Raw genomic sequence first — 19,899 nt, 5'->3', positions numbered from 1 at the left:
CTCCTTTATATGCACTACTGGCCATTAAAATTGAAACACCACGAACATGACGTGCTACAGACTTGAAATTTAACCGGCGGGAAGAAGATGCTGTGATATGCAAATGATTAGCTTTTCAGAGCACTCACGCAAGGCTGGCGCCGGTGGCGACACCTACAACGTGCTGATATGAGGAAAGTTTCCAACCGATTTCTCATAAACAACAGCTGACCGGGGTTGCCTGGTGAAACGTTGTTGTGATGCCTCGTGTGAGGAGGAGAAATGCGTACCATCACGTTTCCGACTTTGACAAAGGTCTGATTGTAGCCTATCGCGATTGCGGTTTATCGTATCGCCACATTGCTGCTCGCGTTGGTCGAGATCCAATATGGAATCGGTGGGTTCAGGAGGGTAATACGGAACGGCGTGCTGGGTCCTAACGGCCTCTTATCACTAGCAGTCGAGATGACAGACATCTTATCCGCATGGCTGTAACGGATCGTGTAGCCAGGTCTCGATCCCTGAGTCAACAGATGTGGCGTTTGCAAGACAACAACCATCTGCACGAACAGTTCGACGACGTTTGCAGCAGCATGGACTATCAGCTCGGCGACCATGGCTGCGGTTACCCTTGACGCTGCATGACAGACAGGAGCGCCTGTGATGGTGTACTCAACGACGAACGTGGGTGCACGAATGGCAAAACGTCATTTTTTGGGATGAATCGAGGTTCTGTTTACAGCATCATGATGGTCGCATCCGTGTTGGCGACATCATGGTGAACGCACATTGGAAACGTGTATTCGTCATCGCCATACTGGCGTATCACCCGCGTGATGCTATGAGGTGCCATTGGTTTCACGTCTCGGTCACCTCTTGCTCGCATTGACGGCACTTTGAACAGTGGACGTTACATTTCAGATGTGTTACGACCCGTGTCTCTACCCTTCATTCGATCCCTGCGAAACTCTACATTTCAGCAGGATAATGCACGACCGCATGTTGCAGGTCCTGTACGGGCCTTTCTGGATACGGAAAATGTTCGACTGCTGCCCTGGCCAGCACATTCTCCACATCTCTCACCAATTGAAAACGTTTGGTCAATAGTGGCCGAGCAACTGGCTCGTCACAATACGCCAGTCACTACTCTTGATGAACTGTGGTATCGTGTTGAAGCTGCACGGGCTGCTGTACCTGTACACGCCATCCAAGCTCCGTTGGACTCGATGCCCAAGCGTATCAAGGCCGTTATTACGGCCAGAGGTGGTCGTTCTGGGTACTGATTTCTTAGGATCTATGCACCCAAATTGCGTGAAAATGTAAGCACGTGTCAGTTCTAGTATAATATACACTCCTGGAAATGGAAAAAAGAACACATTGACACCGGTGTGTCAGACCCACCATACTTGCTCCGGACACTGCGAGAGGGCTGTACAAGCAATGATCACACGCACGGCACAGCGGACACACCAGGAACCGCGGTGTTGGCCGTCGAATGGCGCTAGCTGCGCAGCATTTGTGCACCGCCGCCGTCAGTGTCAGCCAGTTTGCCGTGGCATACGGAGCTCCATCGCAGTCTTTAACACTGGTAGCATGTCGCGACAGCGTGGACGTGAACCGTATGTGCAGTTGACGGACTTTGAGCGAGGGCGTATAGTGGGCATGCGGGAGGCCGGGTGGACGTATCGCCGAATTGCTCAACACGTGGTGCGTGAGGTCTCCACAGTACATCGATGTTGTCGCCAGTGGTCGGCGGAAGGTGCACGTGCCCGTCGACCTGGGACCGGACCGCAGCGACGCACGGATGCACGCCAAGACCGTAGGATCCTACGCAGTGCCGTAGGGGACCGCACCGCCACTTCCCAGCAAATTAGGGACACTGTTGCTCCTGGGGTATCGGCGAGGACCATTCGCAATCGTCTCCATGAAGCTGGGCTACGGTCCCGCACACCGTTAGGCCGTCTTCCGCTCACGCCCCAACATCGTGCAGCCCGCCTCCAGTGGTGTCGCGACAGGCGTGAATGGAGGGACGAATGGAGACGTGTCGTCTTCAGCGATGAGAGTCACTTCTTCCTTGGTGCCAATGATGGTCGTATGCGTGTTTGGCGCCGTGCAGGTGGGCGCCACAATCAGGACTGCATACGACCGAGGCACACAGGGCCAACACCCGGCATCATGGTGTGGGGAGCGATCTCCTACACTGGCCGTACACCAGTGGTGATCGTCGAGGGGACACTGAATAGTGCATGGTACATCCAAACCGTCATCGAACCCATCGTTCTACCATTCCTAGACCGGCAAGGGAACTTGCTGTTCCAACAGGACAATGCACGTCCACATGTATCCCGTGCCACCCAACGTGCTCTAGAAGGTGTAAGTCAACTACCCTGGCCAGCAAGATCTCCGGATCTGTCCCCCATTGAGCATGTTTGGGACTGGATGAAGCGTCGTCTCACGCGGTCTGCACGTCCAGCACGAACGCTGGTCCAACTGAGGCGCCAGGTGGAAATGGCATGGCAAGCCGTTCCACAGGACTACATCCAGCATCTCTACGATCGTCTCCATGGGAGAATAGCAGCCTGCATTGCTGCGAAAGGTGGATATACACTGTACTAGTGCCGACATTGTGCATGCTCTGTTGCCTGTGTCTATGTGCCTGTGGTTCTGTCAGTGTGATCATGTGATGTATCTGACCCCAGGAATGTGTCAATAAAGTTTCCCCTTCCTGGGACAATGAATTCACGGTGTTCTTATTTCAATTTCCAGGAGTGTATTTGTCCATTGAATACCCATTTATCATCTGCATTTCTTCTTGGTGTAGCAATTTTAATGGCCAGTAGTGTATTCATATATACGATGTACAACCTATCACATGATACCTAATTGTGGTTGTAGATCACGGCAAAGTATGTGGACGAGTGCTTGCAACGTGTGGAATTATAGGCACCTTACACGGAATGAAGCCTTGTATTGAGGTGAAATATGAATGATAAACCGAGGCAAGAAGAGCTACATGATGAGAAGAAGAGAACAGAAACTTTTCAATTACTGCGCTACAGTGTGAGAATTGAATATGTCGCGGAGAGAAGAGCTTTACTGCACATAAGCTCTGCAGGGATAAAATGACAGGGGTCATCGTGAGGCATCGAGGAATATTCAATTTATTTACGGAGGTAAGTTTGGGAGGTAGAAATTGTGGAGGGAGACCTTGGCATGATTACTGCAAGTAGGGTCAGATGTATGTAGGCTGCCGTAGTTACACAGAGACCTGCACAACGTGTATTAGAGTGGAGAGCAGTACAGAAAACATATGGAATGAAGACAACATTAACTGGAGAAGTAGCCCAGACAGTATACCAAAGTTACACTGTTGCAGTAGGATTGCACACCCTTATGAAGGCCACTTGCGATGGTCGCCGAACCGTTGGTTCGTAATTCGTATTACCTGGAAAATAATAACCAAGCCCTACTTGCTGTCCGCTGTTTTCCATACAGCCTGTGTTACCATTTCAACAGTAAAGAGGACAGGACTATTTTCTGAAAGGTGCTTCTGGGGTAGGTAGTGCCGCCGTGAGCTGGGCCTGCTTGGGGGACCTTTGGAGGAGGGGGGGGGGGGGGGTGAGCTCTTTGCGAGAGTGGGACCACACGGCGCGGCTTCCATCAGGCGATTGGCCGCGCCCGAGACGCTGTGCAACCGCGGCGTCAAACCACCACCACTAAGCATGGCCGCCCTCCCTGTGGAGGCCAGGTGTCACACTGCACGTGCCGGTGGATTGTAGCTGCGCGTCTGGGGTAACGGCTCTTTCAGGAGCCATCTCATCCGAACTACGAGGGTAAGCCAACTATTATCCGCAAAGTAGTTACAAAATTTTATTGTAATCAAATAGGAAACTTACAAGAACACCATTTTTCGACATAATCTCCTTGCGTTTTAACGCACTTGGTCCATCGTTGTACAAGCTTCCTGATGTCCTCATAAAAGAAGGTTCTCGGCTGAGCTGCGAGCCAGGAATGCACCGCCTCTTTCACTGCTTCGTCCGAGGCAAATCGACGGCCCCTTAATGCCTGTTTGAGTGGACCAAACAGGTGATAGTCAGAAGGGGCAAGATCGGGACTATATGGAACATGATCCAGTACTTCAAACTTGAGTTTCTGGAGCGTTTCAGCAGTGTGGGCAGCAGTATGCGGACGGGCATTGTCGTGCAACAACACAACACCTTTTGACGGCAATGCTCGGCGTTAGCTTCGATTTGCAGGCCTTAACCTGGCAGTAAGCATCTCGCCGTAACGTGCACTGTTCACTGTTGTGCCCCTTTCCCCATAATGTTCCAGTACTGTGCGTCCCAAAAAGCGTAATCATATGTTTTCCTGCGGACGGTTGGGTCTTGAACCTTTTTCTTGCACGGTGAATTTGGATGTTTCCATTCCATACTCTGCCATTTACTCTCCGGCTCGTAATGATGGATCCATGTTTCGTCACTAGTAATGATCCCCTTCGTTACCATGGCGATCCAAATCTTTTTGCATATGTCCAAGAGCGTTTGTTTATGCAACTGTGTGTTTTGGGACCCATCTTGCACAAACTTTATGAAACCCAAGTCTGTTATGGATGATTTCGTAGGCAGAACCGTGACTAATTTGCAGACGATATGCCTCTTCAGAATGGATTTTCACTATGCAACGGAGTGTGCGCTGATATGAAACTTCGAGGCAGATTAAAACTGTGTGCCGGACCGAGACTCGAACTCGGGACCTTTGCCTTTCGCGGGCAAGCTGTGAGGACGGGGCGTGAGTCGTGCTTGGGTAACTCAGATGGTAGAGCATTTGCCCGCGAAAGGCAAAGGTCCCAGGTTCGAGTCTCGGTCCGGCACACAGTTTTAACCTGCCAGGAAGTTTCATATGAGCGCACACTCCACTGAAGAGTGAAAATCTCATTCTGGAAACATCCCCTTTTTTTTTTGGTCATCAGTCTACTGACTGGTTTGATGCGGCCCGCCACGAATTCCTTTCCTGTGCTAACCTCTTCATCTCAGAGTAGCACTTGCAACCTACGTCCTCAATTATTTGCTTGACGTATTCCAATCTCTGTCTTCCTCTACAGTTTTTGCCCTCTACAGCTCCCTCTAGTACCATGGAAGTCATTCCCTCATGTCTTAGCAGATGTCCTATCATCCTGTCCCTTCTCCTTAGTGTTTTTCACATATTCCTTTCCTCTCCGATTCTGCGTAGAACCTCCTCATTCCTTACCTTATCAGTCCACCTAATTTTCAAAATTCGTCTATAGCACCACATCTCAAATGCTTCGATTCTCTTCTGTTCTGGTTTTCCCACAGTCCATGTTTCACTACCATACAATGCTCCAGACGTACATCCTCAGAAATTTCTTCCTCAAATTAAGGCCGGTATTTGATATTAGTAGACTTCTCTTGGCCAGAAATGCCTTTTTGCCATAGCGAGTCTGCTTTTGATGTCCTCCTTGCTCCGTCCGTCATTGGTTATTTTACTGCCTATGTAGCAGAATTCCTTAACTTCACTGACTTCGTGACCATCAATCCTGATGTTAAGTTTCTCGCTGTTCTCATTTCTACTACTTCTCATTACCTTCGTCTTTCTCCGATTTACTCTCAAACCATACTGTGTACTCCCCTAGGCTGTGGCTAAGCCATGCCTCCGCAATATCCTTTCTTTCAGGAGTACTAGTTCTGCAAGGTTCGCAGGAGAGCTTCTGTAAAGTTTGAAAGGCAGGAGACGAGGTACTGGCAGAAGTAAAGCTGTGAGGACGGGGCGTGAGTCATGCTTGGGTAGCTCGGTTGGTAGAGCACTTGCCCGCGAAAGGCAAAGGTCCCGAGTTCGAGTCTCGGACCGGCACACAGTTTTAATCTGCCACAAAGTTTGATGTGCCAATTCTTCAGTAGTTAATCGTCTGTGTAAGAGGATCATTTCCGTGAACGCTCAATGGTTTCATCATTTGCGGCGGTAAACGGTCGTCCGGCTCCCTCATCACGCGTAACACTTGTGCGACCATTTCGGAATTTTTCATTCCATTCATAGGCACTTCGTTGTGGGAAAACATTGTTCCCGTAGTGTACCGAAAGTCTTCGATGAATTTCAGCCCCTGACACGCCTTCCGACCACAAAAAACGGTTCACTGAACGTTGCTGTTTTTTGGTGCAAATAGACAGCGGAGCAGCCATGATTAACAGCACGGCAGCGATAACGAAACTAACCTAGCAGCCTGAAAATTGCAAATATACAACAACAAATAAACGAAGCATGTGTCATCAACAAAAATAAATTGCGGATAATAATTGACTTATGCTCGTATTCGAGGTGTGTTAAAAAACAAAAGAGAATTTTGTAATTTCGCCCACTGTATGAGGGCGTGCTGAAAAGTAATGCCTCCGTATTGTGAAAACTCCTAAAGATTTTTAAAGAAAATCAATGTTACTAACATTCTACATCTTTATTCATCTTTTCTGCATCTTTAGTTGTCTACATTACATGGTCACCTTGTCGACGAATACATTTCTCCCAACGAGATACCAGTTTGTTGACATCGCTACATTAGTTGCGTGTTGAGTGTGATGACGGAGCGCCGGCCTCTGTGGACGAGCGGTTCTAGGCGCTTCAGTCCGGAACCGCGGGACTGCTACGGTGGCAGGTTCGAATCCTGCCTCGGGCATGGATGTGTGTGATGTCCTTAGGTTAGTTAGGTTTAAGTAGTTCTAAGTTCTAGGGGACTGATGACCTAAGATGTTGAGTCCCATAGTGCTCAGAGCCATTTGAATCTTTTTTTTTTCTGTGGTACTAACTGTATTCGCAGTAAATTTCTCAAACGGTATCCACATATACCGCTAAATGCATCTACAAAAATACACTACTGGCCATTAAAACTGCTACACCAAGAAGAAATGCAGATGATAAACGGGTATTCATTGGACAAATATATAATACTAGAATTGACATGTGATTACATTTTCACGCAGTTTGGGTGCATAGATCCTGAGAAATCAGTTGCCAGAACAACTACCTCTGACCATAATAACGGCCTTGATACGCCTGGGCATTGAGTCAAATAGGATTGCGAGTACAGGTACAGCTGCCCATGCAGCTTCAACACGATACCACAGTTCATCAAGAGTAGTGACTGGCGTATTGTGACGAGCCAGTTGCTCGGCCACCATTGAACAGACGATTTCAATTGGTGAGAGATCTGGAAAATGTGCTGGCCAGGGCAGCAGTCGAACATTTTCTGTATCCAGAAAGGCCCGTACAGGACCTTCAACATGCGGTCCTGCATGACCCTGCTGAAATGTAGAGTTTCGCAGGGATCGAATGAAGGGTAGAGCCACGGGTCGTAACACGTCTGAGATGTAACGTCCACTGTTCAAAGTGCCGTCAATGCGAACAAGAGGTGACCGAGACGTGTAACCAATGGCACCCCATACCATCACGCCGGGTGATACGCCAGTATGGCGAATAACGAATACACGCTTCCAAATTGCGTTCACCACGATGTCGCCAAACACGGATGCGACCATCATGATGTTGTCAACAGAACCTCGATTCATCCCAGAAAATGACGTTTTGCCATTCGTGCGCCCAGGTTCGTCGTAGAGTACACCATCGCAGGCGCTCCTGTCTGTGATGCAGTGTCAAGGGTAACCGCAGCCACGGTCTCCGAGCTGATAGTCCGTGCTGCTGCAAACGTCGTCGAACTGTTAGTGCAGATGGTTTTTGTCTTGCAATCGTCCCCATCTGTTGACTCAGGGATCGAGACGTGGCTGCACGATCCGTTACAGCCATGCGGATAAGATGCCTGCCATCTCGACTACTAGTGATACGAGGCCGTTGGGATCCAGCACGCCGTTCCGCATTACCCTCCTGAACCCACCGATTCGTTATTCTGCTAACAGTCATTGGATCTCGACCAACGCGAGCAGTAATGTCGCGGTACAATAAACCGCAATCGCGATAGGCTACAATCCGACCTTCATCAGAGTCGGAAACGTGATGGTACTCATTTCTCCTCCTTACACGAGGCATCACAACAACGTTTCACCAAGCAACGCCGGTCAGCTGCTGTTTGAGTATGAGAAATCGGTTGGAAACTTTCCTCATGTTAGCACGTTGTAGGTGTCGTCACCGGCGCCAACCTTGTGTGAATGCTCTGAAATCATTTGCATATCTCAGCATCTTCTTCCTGTCGGTTAAATTTCGTGTCTGTAGCAAGTCATCTTCGTGGTGTAGCAATTTTAATTGCCAGTAGTGTATATCATGGTTCCACAGACAGTTCAGGAGATATGGCGTCACAAACACTGAAATGCGTAAAATTCTGTTGCATTGTGCATCACGTTCAAACTTATTACTCATTTTTTTACTCTGTTGGCAACATATTTTGCTGGCAGTATCCACGTATGCCGCTCGATGTACCTACGCAAATATGTCATTGTACGAGTCATAGTTTAAGAGATATGACGTCACAAGAGATACGTGAAAAAATGTCGCATCATGAATGACGTTTTAATACAGTTATACTCTTCTACAAAGTCACTCCTATCGTCGAGTCAACTCACGGAAATCTCTTGACACCTGGCAGCGCTTTTGACAGCTCCCGACTGCCTAGCGCAAACGGCTATGTATAGGCGAATACGATAGCGATCTATAGAGCTATGAAAATGCGTTGCCATAGAGACAGGCAAAGCTGGGTTGTCAGCTAGTTTTTATATAAAAATGCATCAGAGTTTGTGTTACATTTTGCTATAAGAACAGAATAAAGCGCAGCAACATTTTAGAAATGTTAAATCTCGCTTTTGGTAAGCCTGCTATGGCTAAAACAATGGTTTACGAATGGTACATCGTTTTGAAGAAGCCACTGGACGCCTTGGTGCATTATCGACCGATGAAGAGTGAAATAAATGATTATAAACAATCGCTGAATCACAACCAGAGAGACCACTGACGGATGGTGTCGCCATATCAGTTGCCTTGTGGCATGAAATTTTTCCGTATACTTTGTGTATGAGACATGTGACAGCGAAATTTTTTCCAAAGTTATTGAATTTCCGAAAAAGAACATGCATTTACGGTTGTAACGTTGAAACTAAGGCTTAATCGATACGGTGGGAGTATCGGCCAAGACAGAGAAAAAGCGATAAGTGCGATAAAATGCGAACGTTATCCTCAATGTATTCTTCTATTTTAACGGAATAATGCACCCTGAATTCTTGCCAAAACGTCGAACGATCAATAAGGAATGTTAGTTAAGGTTCAACGCTGTTTTCGCGAAGCAATACGAAAAGTCCGTCGGTTTTGTGTAGGAACAATTCACCACTTGTTGCACCGCTACAATACAACTAGTCACATTTCGTTGCATGTTCGTGACTATTTGACCAAAAACAATACTGCAATGATGTCTCAACATACATATTCGCCAGGTATGGCATCGTGTGACTATTTTCTGTAACAAAAATAAAGAAATTGTTGTGTACGACCGGCCAGAGTGGCCGAGCGGTTCTAGGCGCTACGGTCGCAGGTTCGAATCCTGCCTCGGACATGGATGTGTGTGATGTTCTTAGGTTAGTTAGGTTTAGGTAGTTCTAAGTTCTAGGGGACTGATGACCACAGCAGTTAAGTCCCATAGTGCTCAGAGCCATTTGAACCGTTTTGTTGTGTACGACTTTGTGTACAACGGTAAGGAGATGTGGGCTACAGAGAGATGCTGCTGTAACTGTCGTTGCAGGGAAGCTGGACAGGAGCAGAAATGATCAGCAAACAAGTTAACGCAGTAAGTAGAAGATTTACTTGTATTTCTCCAAGCGTACGAAAACTCTTTACAGATAATGCAGCAAGAAACAGAGTCCAGCTAATACAATAGCAACAAGGGTGAGACTCTGTGAACTAAAAGGACGAGCGATGGTGTTGGGGCCGCGACTGGGCAGCGCCTGCGTAGCGTCACGTAGAGAAGTGGCTTCCAGCGCGAGTGGTCTGTGTTGCCGACCAATAATCTGCCGGCAGGGGCCGCTCGTAGTCAGACCAGCTGAAGGCGTGGCTGAGCGGGTGTGCTCCATTGGATATCAGTCCCGTCAGTTCCAAGGTTGCACTAAAATCTGCACAGTAGTTCCTCAGACCAGCCTGGGCATACAAAACGAAGTGGGCTGGAGAGCTCAGTTTCTATATGTAGACGTAGAAGATTTAATAAAACACTTCTTTATTTACTTACTACAACACGACTAGAACTTACACTTTATATTTCCATGTAATAATAATCTGTTATGCTTTTGACAGATGATGAATGCAATGTGTGTTCTAATGGCAAAAAGATTTTTAAGTGATATAATTAAAATTTAACTCAGACTCTTTGCTTTACTTGTACTGTGAAACCTAGCTTCTTAACAGTTTCATGACTCTATGTCAACAGGAAGTACCCAATAGATTTTGATGATTGCAAATATCAAAATATGTGACATAAATGGCAGAATTTTTTGATTGCATTGACTTAAAACCTAATTTTTTTTACACCGCCAAGGAACTACAGATCTTCAGTTAGCGACGTGAATTTGATACTCCAACTTGTTCAGGAGAAAAATGGGTCTTAACATACAGACAAACACACAGGTGGATAAAAAATGACAAAAATATTTATTCGTCTTATGCAGTTACAAATTAACACTTTTCGGATTTTTTTCCTGTACCTCTATTGTTACTTAAAGTAGTAGATGAGGTTTGCTATTTGTGCAGTAAAATAACTGATGATGGTCGAAGTAGAGGGGGTATAAAATGTTGACTGGCAATGGCAAGGAAAGCGTTTCTGAAGAAGAGAAACTTGTTAACATCGAGTATAGATTTAAGTGTCAGAAAGTCCTAATTGAAAGTATTTATATAAGTGTAGCCATATATGGAAGTGAAACATGCACTTTAAATAGTTTAGACAAGAATAGAAGCTCTCGAAATGGGGTGCTACAGATGAGTGCTGAAGATCAGATGGGTAGATAACGAAACTAATGAGGAGGTACTGAATAGAATTGGGGAGAAAAGTAATTTGTGGCACAACTTGACTAGAAGAAGGGATCGGTTGGTAGGACATGTTCTGAGGCGTCAAGGGATGACCAATTTAGTACAGGAGGGAATCGTGGATTGTAAAAATCATAGAGAGAAACCAAGAGATGCATAAACTAAGCAGACTCAGAAGGCTGTAGGTTGCAGTAGTTACTCGGAGTTGAAGAAGCTTGCTCAGGATAGAGTATGGAGAGCTGCATAAAACCAGTCTCTGGACTGAAGACCACAACAACAACAAACTGTATTGTTAAAAACTGCTTCTTGCAAAAGTTCGTGATTCTAGATCAGCTGGAAGTACCCTACAGGTTTTGATGAGTGAGTTTTCGATTATCATAAATGGCCGTATAATTTGACTGCATTGACTTAAAGGCTTTCATTATTTTTGCACTGCCAAGTGACTACAGTCCTTAGTATGTAACATAAATTTCAACTCCATACGTCTACCCATTCGTGAGAAAAAAAGGAGTTTTTAACAGTCGGACACACGGACGCATTGGTCCTGTACGGAATCCATTTTTACCAACTGAGGCACGCTACATTAGAAGTGAAGCGGGTCTTTTTCAGTTAGTACATAAATAAATCATAAAGCATATTTTGAGAATAATTAGTTTCAAATGTTCAAATGTGTGTGAATTTCTAGTGGATCAAACCGCTGAGGTCATCGTCCCCTAGACCCCCTAGACTTACACACCACTTAAACAAACTTATGCTAAGAACAACACACACATCCATGCCCGAGGGAGACTCGAACCTCCGGCGGAAGGGACCGCGCAATCCGTGACATGGCGCCTCTAACCGTGCGGCCACAATTACTTTATTTTAACGAGAAACAAGTAAACAAACATGAAAATGAAATTCACATACTGCTTGGAAATAGAAGCAAACCCTTGATGTTAATTTGCGACTAAAGACACTCTAGTAAATGGCCATCTCAAGACAAGCGGACACTCATAAGCAGGTTCAGAGGAAGGTCACCACACTGTTGTGGTGCTATAAAAATTTACCAGATTCAAACCGCGCCAGTTCGGAGGTTCGCCACAACACTTTACCCATATTTTTGCGCCAATATCGAGAGGACAACAAAAATAGTAGTATCGCTTCCGCAGTTGCTTCCATTGACACACACGTGATTTTCGAAGACCTTCAGAACGTATGTGCATGGTATTGAATCATATGATCCATGACGTCTTGTAGAAATTTGTTTCGTAATAAAAGATGATAGTCGTCCACTGGCTGGTGACTTCTAAATAAGTAAGATAAGGCTCTTCTATTCACCACATCATCCCTGGAAGGTTGCACCACCACTGTCATTTGCGTTTATACATTTATGATGTCTGTGACTACCGCTACAGCAAAAGTAAACAGCGCAACGAAAATTCATGTACACGATGAAGAAAAAATCTCGCACTTGGCGGTCGGCCTGCGATTTCTCATCCCAGTTCAACAGAAAAGTGTGTCTAGCGAAACCTAGTCCCGCGAATAGGTTTAATAGACCATTAAATTTCGGGCATGCAGCCGCGCAAATAAAATTTCCTCCACTGATATTTCGGCCGCGTATCGTCCGGCCATCCTCAGAGTGAGTCACAAGACTGACAACAAGATGCCAAGCGCTGCTGCATATGCTTCACCGCGGCGGTACTGCGCATGCGGGTCACAGACGCTGGTCGGAGGCAAAGAAATACGCTTACACATGCGTCAGGAAGTCTACAAGGAAAAGATATGTGGTCTGCTTAGTTCTGGTGCATACCGAAAGATTAACAAAGATCATACTAACAAGGTGACAATAAGGACTGCTGCCTTGCTGAACGCTTCATCACTACCGAAGGAAGTCATAAGAAGTTTAAAAGTACGAGGTACAGTGCAACCGAGATTTTATGGACTTCCTAAAGTTCACAAGATGGGTAAGGATGATCGTCTGCCGGCCGGAGTGGCCGTGCGGTTAAAGGCGCTTCAGTCTGGAACCAAGTGACCGCTACGGTCGCAGGTTCGAATCCTGCCTCGGGCATGAATGTGTGTGATGTCCTTAGGTTAGTTAGGTTTAATTAGTTCTAAGTTCTAGGCGACTGATGACCTCAGAAGTTAAGTCGCATAGTGCTCAGAGCCATTTGAACCATTTTGATGATCGTCTATAGGACTCGTCTATGAGACCTATAACAAGCACCACTGGTTCACCAACGTATTTTTCTGCCAAATATTTAGCTTCCTTACTAAAACCATTGGTAGGAAAATGTAGTCACCACATTCGTAATTCTATAGATTTTATACAGAGACTTAGCAATGTCGGGCTAAATAGTACGGATGTGCTTGTTAGTTTCGACGTGGTATCATTATACACCAAGGTACCTTTAAAGGACTCTTTATCTCTTATCGGCCAACATTTCGATAAGAACATTACGGCCTTATTTGAACATGTGCTTTCATCATCTTAGTTTCAGTTTAATGGTGAATTTTATGAGCAGATTGATGGTGTTGTTATGCGAAGCCCTCCCTTCCCTCCGGTAGCTAATTTATTCATGGAAGACTTTGAGGACAACGCACTGGACTCAGCAACTTTTAAACCAACGGTCTTCTGGAGGTACGTGGACGACACATTTGTGGTATGGCCGCATGGGATGGATGAATTACATCGATTTCTTGAGCATTTGAATTCCATCCATGCTAGCATCAAATTTACTATGGAAATAAAAAAACGGCTGCCTCCCCTTTTTGGATGCTGTCGTTCGTCATAAAGTTGACGGCACATTAGGACATGCCGTATATCGGAAACCAATACAAACAAATCTATATCTTCATGCCAGTAGCTGCCATCACACTTCACAGACCGTCGGTGTCCTTAAGACCTTAGTGCATACGGCGCACTGTATATCCGATAAAGACAATTTGCAAGAAGAGCTCACATACTTCAGCAGCATTTTTAAATCGAATGGATTTTCTCCGTACAGATTCGTAGAGCATTCAATGCAAAACCTAGAATGCAGGTATGCGATGGGAAAGAAGATAGTAATTCCTTCAGATCTATTGCGTTTTTGCCCTATGTGTGTGCTCTTTCCTCTAAGATAGACCGTATTCTTGAGAAACACTGTATTAAGCTGATCTTCCGGCCCCCCACGAAGATTGCAAAAAAATGGTTCAAATGGCTCTGAGCACTATGGGACTTAACATCTGAGGTCATCAGTCCCCTAGAACTTAGAACTACTTAAATCTAACTAACCTAAGGATATCACACACATCCAGGCCTGAGGCAGGATTCGAACCTGCGATCGTAGCGGTCGCGCGGTTCCAGGCTGAAGCGCCTAGAACAGCTCGGCCACAACGGCCGGGCGAAGATTGCAGCTTTACTCGGCTCTGTGAAGGACGATTTACAGCTTCGTAAAGCGGGTGTGTATCAGATTCCTTACGGAAATTGTGGGAAGTCGTACACAGGTCAAACGACACGCAACGTTCATGAGAGATGTGTGGAGCATCGAAGATACACACGCTTATTACAGCCAGACAAGTCAGCTGTGGCCGAACATTGTATTGACACATGGCATTCCATGAATTACAGTGATGTGAAGATTTTAACATCCACCTCTTCCTTTTGGGGATCTGTCTTCAAGGAAGCTGTAGAGATTAGATTAACTAATAATTTAATAAATAGATATAATGGTTTTAATTTGGACAAATCATTGAATCCGGCTCTTGGCGTAATTAATGGTGTCACCGCCGCCGATCATACGTCGATAAGCGAATCGATAGTCTGTGCGCCTTCGCTACAGGCAGCGGGTGTGTAAGCGTATCTCTTTGCCGCCGACCAGCATCTGTGACCTGCATGCGGAGTACCGCCACGGTGGAGCCTATAAGGCCGCGCTTGGCATCTTCTGGTCAGTCCTGTGACACTCTGAGGATGGCTGGACGATACGCGGCCGAAATGTCAGAGGAGGAAATTTTATTTGCGCGGCTGCATGCCCGAAATTTAATGGTCTATTAAACCTATTGGCGGGACTAGGTTCTGCTAGACACACTTTTCTGTTGAACTGGGATGACAAATCGCACGCCGACCCTCAATTGCGGCACTTTTTCTTCATCCTGTAGATGAATTTTCGTTGCGCTGTTTACTTTTGCTGTAGCGGCATTATTTCTGTCATTTGATTTTAGATTTCGTACCGGTCCAACGTGAAAAGCGCTCTGGGTGAACGCTCCGAGAGAAAAATCATTCATACAGGAGAATCGTAAAAACATACCGCCCTTTGACCATCGGACAGACTCCCGTATGGACGACATAATAATAATCTTTCCTGGCGTAGAAAAACGAGTGAAAGATTTGAAAGCAAATACATTACCAGGCCCGGATGGAATCCCAATTCGGTTTTGCAAAGAGTACTCTACGGTACTGGCCACTTACCTAGCTTGCATTTATCGTGAATCTCTGGCCCAGTACAAAGTCCCAAGCGACTGGGAAAAAGCGTAGGTGACTTCAGTATATATGAAGGGTAAAAGAACGGACCCACAGAATTACAGACCTATAGCCCTAACTTCTGTTTTCTGCTGAATCCTTGAACATATTCTCAGTTTGAATATAACAAACTTTCTTGAGACAAGCTAATGTCCACGAATCAGCATGGTTTTAGAAAGTATCGCTCGTACGAAACTCAGGTTGCCATTTTCTCACATGATTTATAGCGAGCTATGGATTAAGGTCTACAGGGAGATTCCATACATCTAAATTTCCGGAAAATATTAAACATGGTGCCCCATTACAGGTTGTTAACGAAGGTACGAGCATATGGATTAAGCTCACAGTTACGTGAGTGGCTCGAACTCTTCTTGATAGAACCTAGTATGCTGTCCTCGACGGCGAGTGTTCATCAGAGACGAGGGTATCGTCAGGATTGCCCCAGGGAAGTGTGATAGGACCGATGTTGTCCTCTATACACAGAAATGATTTGGCGGACAGGGTGGGCAGCAATCTGCGGCTGTTTACTGACGATGCTGCGGTGTACGGTAAGCTGTCGAAGTTGAGTGACTGTAGGGAGATACAAGCGACTTACACAAAATTTCTAGTGGGTGCGATGAATGGCAGCTAGCACTAAATGTAGAAAAATGTAAGGTAATGCGGATGAGTAGGAAGAACAAACCTGCAATGTTCGGATATAGTGTTATTTGTGTCCTGTTTGACACAGTCAAGTCGTTTTAATATCTGGGCGTAACGTTTGCAAAGCGATATGAAATGGAACGAGCGTCTGAGAACTGTGGTAGGGAAAGCGAGTGGTCGAACTGGGAGAATTTTAGAAAAGAGTGGTTAACCCGTTAAGGAGAGCGCATATAGGACGCTGGTGCAACCTATTCTTGAGCACTGCTCGAGCGTTTGGGATCCGTACCAGGTCGGATTGAAGGAACACACCGAAGAATTCAGTGGCGGGTTGCTAGATTTGTTACCGGTAGGTTCAAACAACACATAAGTGTTACGGAGATGCTTCGGGAACTCAAATGAGAATCCCTAGAGAGAAGGTGACGTTCTCTTCGAGAAACACTATTCAGAAAATTTAGAGAAACGATATTTGAAGCTGACTGCCGAACGATTCTACTGCCGCCAACATACATTGCGTATAAGGAACGAGAAGATAAGATTCGAGAAATTAGGGCTCATACGGAGGCATATAGATAATCGTTTTTCCCTCGCTCTAATTGCAAGTGGAACAGGAGACGAAATAGGTATTACTGGTACAGGCACCCTCCGCCACGCACCGTACGGTGGCTTGCGAAGTATCTATGTAGATGTAGATGTAGAAACCGACCAAACAGATCAAAATATGTTCTCAACATCTTCGGGAAGATGATATAGACCGAACATCAGTTTCGTCAGTCCGTATTAAGGAAAACGCTGGATTGTGAAAGCGGCTACTTCATGTCACGTACTTATCTTCTTGCTTATTCGAAGCGTATAACAAAAATAAAGTTACATTAAGGAAGCGAAATGTGTCGTATTACTGGATCAAATACGCTTTTAAGACCAGAAGAACGTCTGGTGAAAATGTATTCCCGATTCTGTGCTGTTCACGACAGCACTGCAGCATTTTCTATTTAATAACATCTGTTGCGTACACACAATAGAAATTAAGAACAAGAAGCAATCGTAAACAGTAGTCTGCTAAAGTTTCGGGCCATCTAACGGGACGGCACCGGCTTCAAAGCAACGTACAGCCATCTTACGTTATCATACCTTCATGTAAAGAGCGCTGTGCGCGTATAGTATTGCTGCTACACTTCAGCTGTTCCGCAGTTTCTAACAAAAAAAGGAAGATTTTGAATACTTACTTTGGCTTTCTTTTTAGATAGAGGTAGTGCTGTTCATAATTACAGACATACATCGCCATTTTGAATGCGATGTATCTGCACGATTGATACTATAGAAGCTATGTATACAGATACCATAGAAAAAGCCAGACAAACATGTCGTTCCTGAAGAGGGGAACAGCCTTTTCAGTAGTTGTAGGGGCAACAGTCTGGATGATTGACTGGTCTGGCCTTGCAACACTAACCAAAACGGCCTTGCTGTGCTGGTACTGCGAACGGCTGAAAGCAAGGGGAAACTACAGCCGTAATTTTTTCCCGAGGGCATGCAGCTTTACCGTATGGTTAAATGATGATGACGTCCACTTGGGTAAAATATTACAGAGGTAAAACAGTCCCCCATTCGGATCTCCGGGCGGGGACTACTCAGGAGGACGTCGTTCTCAGGAGGAAGAAAACTGGCGTTCTGCGGATCGCAGCATGGAATGTCAGGTCCCTTAATCGGGCAGGTAGGTTAGAAAATTTAAAAAGGGAACTGGATAGGTTAAAGTTAGATATAATGGAAATTACTGAAGTTCGGTGGTAGAAGGAACAGGACTTCTGGTAAGGTGAATACATGGTTATAAATACAAAATCAAATATGGGTAATGCAGGAGTAGGTTTAATAATGAATAAAAAAATAGGAGCACGGATAAACTACTAGGAACAGCATAGTGAACGCATTATTGTAGGCAAGATAGACACGAAGCCACGTCTACCACAATATATAAGTTTATATGCCAACTAGCTCCGCAAATGAAAAGATTGAAGAAATGTATGATGCGATAAAAGAAGTTATTCAGATAGTTAAGGGTGACGAATATTTAATAGTCATGGGGAACTGGAATTCGATAGTAGGGAAAGGAAGAGAAGGAAAAGTAGCAGATGAATGTGGACTGGAGGTAAGGAATGAAAGAGGAAGCCGCTGGTAGAATTTTACGCAGAGCATATCTTAATAATAGCTAACACTTTGTTTAAGAATATGGAAGAAAGTTGTAAACGTGGAAGAGGCCTGGACACACTGAAAAATTTCAGATGGATTATATAATACTAAGACAGAGATTTAGGATCAAAGTTTGAAATTGTAAGACATTTCAAGGGGCAGATGTGGACTCCGACCGCAGTTTATTGGTTATGAACTGTAGATTGAAACTGAAGACACTGCAAAAAGTTAGGAATTTAAGGAAATGGGACCTGGATAAACTGAAAGAACCAGAGGTTGTAGAGAGTTTCACAGAGAGCATTAGGAAACGGCTGACACAGTAGAAGAAGAATGGATAGCTTTGAGAGATGAAATAGTGAAGGCAGCAGAGGATCAAGTAGGTAAAAAGACGAGGGCTAGTGGAAATCCTTGGGTAACAGAAGGTATATTGAATTTAATTGATGAAAGGAGAAAATATAAAAATGCAGTAAATGAAGGCGAGAAGGAGTACAAATGTCTCAAAAATGAGATCGACCGGTAGTGCAAAATTTCTAAGCCAGGATGGCTAGGGGACAAACGTAAGGCTGTAGAGGCATATATCACTAGGTGTAAGATAGATACTGCCTACAGGGAAATTAAAGAGACCTTTGCGGGAAAGAGAACCAAGAGCTCAGATGGAAAACCAGTTCTAAGCAAAGAAGAGAAACCAGAAAGGTGGAAGAAGTATATAGATGGTCTATACAAAGGCTATGTAGTTGAGAGTAATATTATGGAAAATAGAAGAGGGCGTAGATGACGATACGATACTGCGTGAAGAACTTGACAGAGCACTGAAATACCTAAGTCAAATAAAGGCCCCAGGAGTAGACAACATTCCATTAGAGCTACTGATAGCCTTGGGAGAGCCAGGCATGACAAAAGTCTACCATTTGGTGAGCAAGATGTATGAGACAGGCGAAATACCCTCAGACTTCAAGAAGGATATAATAACTCCAGTCCCAAACAAAGCAGGTGTCGACAGGTGTGAAAATTACCGAACTATCAGTTTAATAAGTCATGGCTGCAAAATACTAACACGAATTCTTTACAGACGAATGGAAATACTGGTAGAAGCTCACCTCGGGGAAGAGCAGTTTGGATTCCGTAGAAATGTTGGAACACGTAAGGCAATACTGACCCTACGACGTATCTTAGAAGATAGGTTAAGGAAAGTCAAACCTACGTTTCTAGCATTTATAGACTTAGAGGAATTTCTGAAGAATGTTAGCTGGAATGCTCTCTTTGACATTCTGAAAATAGTAGGGGTAAAATACAGGGAGCGAAAAGCTATTTACAATTTGTACAGAAACCAGATGGCATGGAGGGTCATGAAAGGGAAGCAGTAGTTGGGAAGGGAGTGAGACAGGGTTGTAGCCTATCCCCGATATTATTCATTCTGTATATTGAGCAAGCAGTAAGGGAAACAAAAGAAAGATTTTGGGTAGGAATTAAAATGCATGGAGAAGAAATAAAAACTTTGAGGTTCGCCGATGACACTGTAATTCTGTCAGGGACAGCAAAGGACCTGGAAGAGCAGTTGAACGGAATGGAGAGTGTCTTCAAAGGAGTATATAAGATGAACATCAACA

At 45.1% G+C, this 19,899-nt stretch overlaps 1 protein-coding gene across 2 annotated transcripts in view; it reads left to right on the top strand.

Annotated features, from left to right (window-relative positions):
* The window catches only part of LOC126480786 (alpha-1,3-mannosyl-glycoprotein 4-beta-N-acetylglucosaminyltransferase A), an 802,672-nt gene that overhangs the window by 101,195 nt on the left and 681,578 nt on the right, over positions 1 to 19,899 (top strand). The window lies entirely within an intron of this gene.

Source organism: Schistocerca serialis, chromosome 5, assembly GCF_023864345.2.
Source record: "Schistocerca serialis cubense isolate TAMUIC-IGC-003099 chromosome 5, iqSchSeri2.2, whole genome shotgun sequence".
NCBI classification, from domain to species: Eukaryota; Metazoa; Arthropoda; class Insecta; order Orthoptera; family Acrididae; genus Schistocerca; species Schistocerca serialis.
The sequence above is the reverse complement of the archived record's forward strand: the minus strand, read 5'-3'. Positions and strand labels throughout refer to the sequence as shown.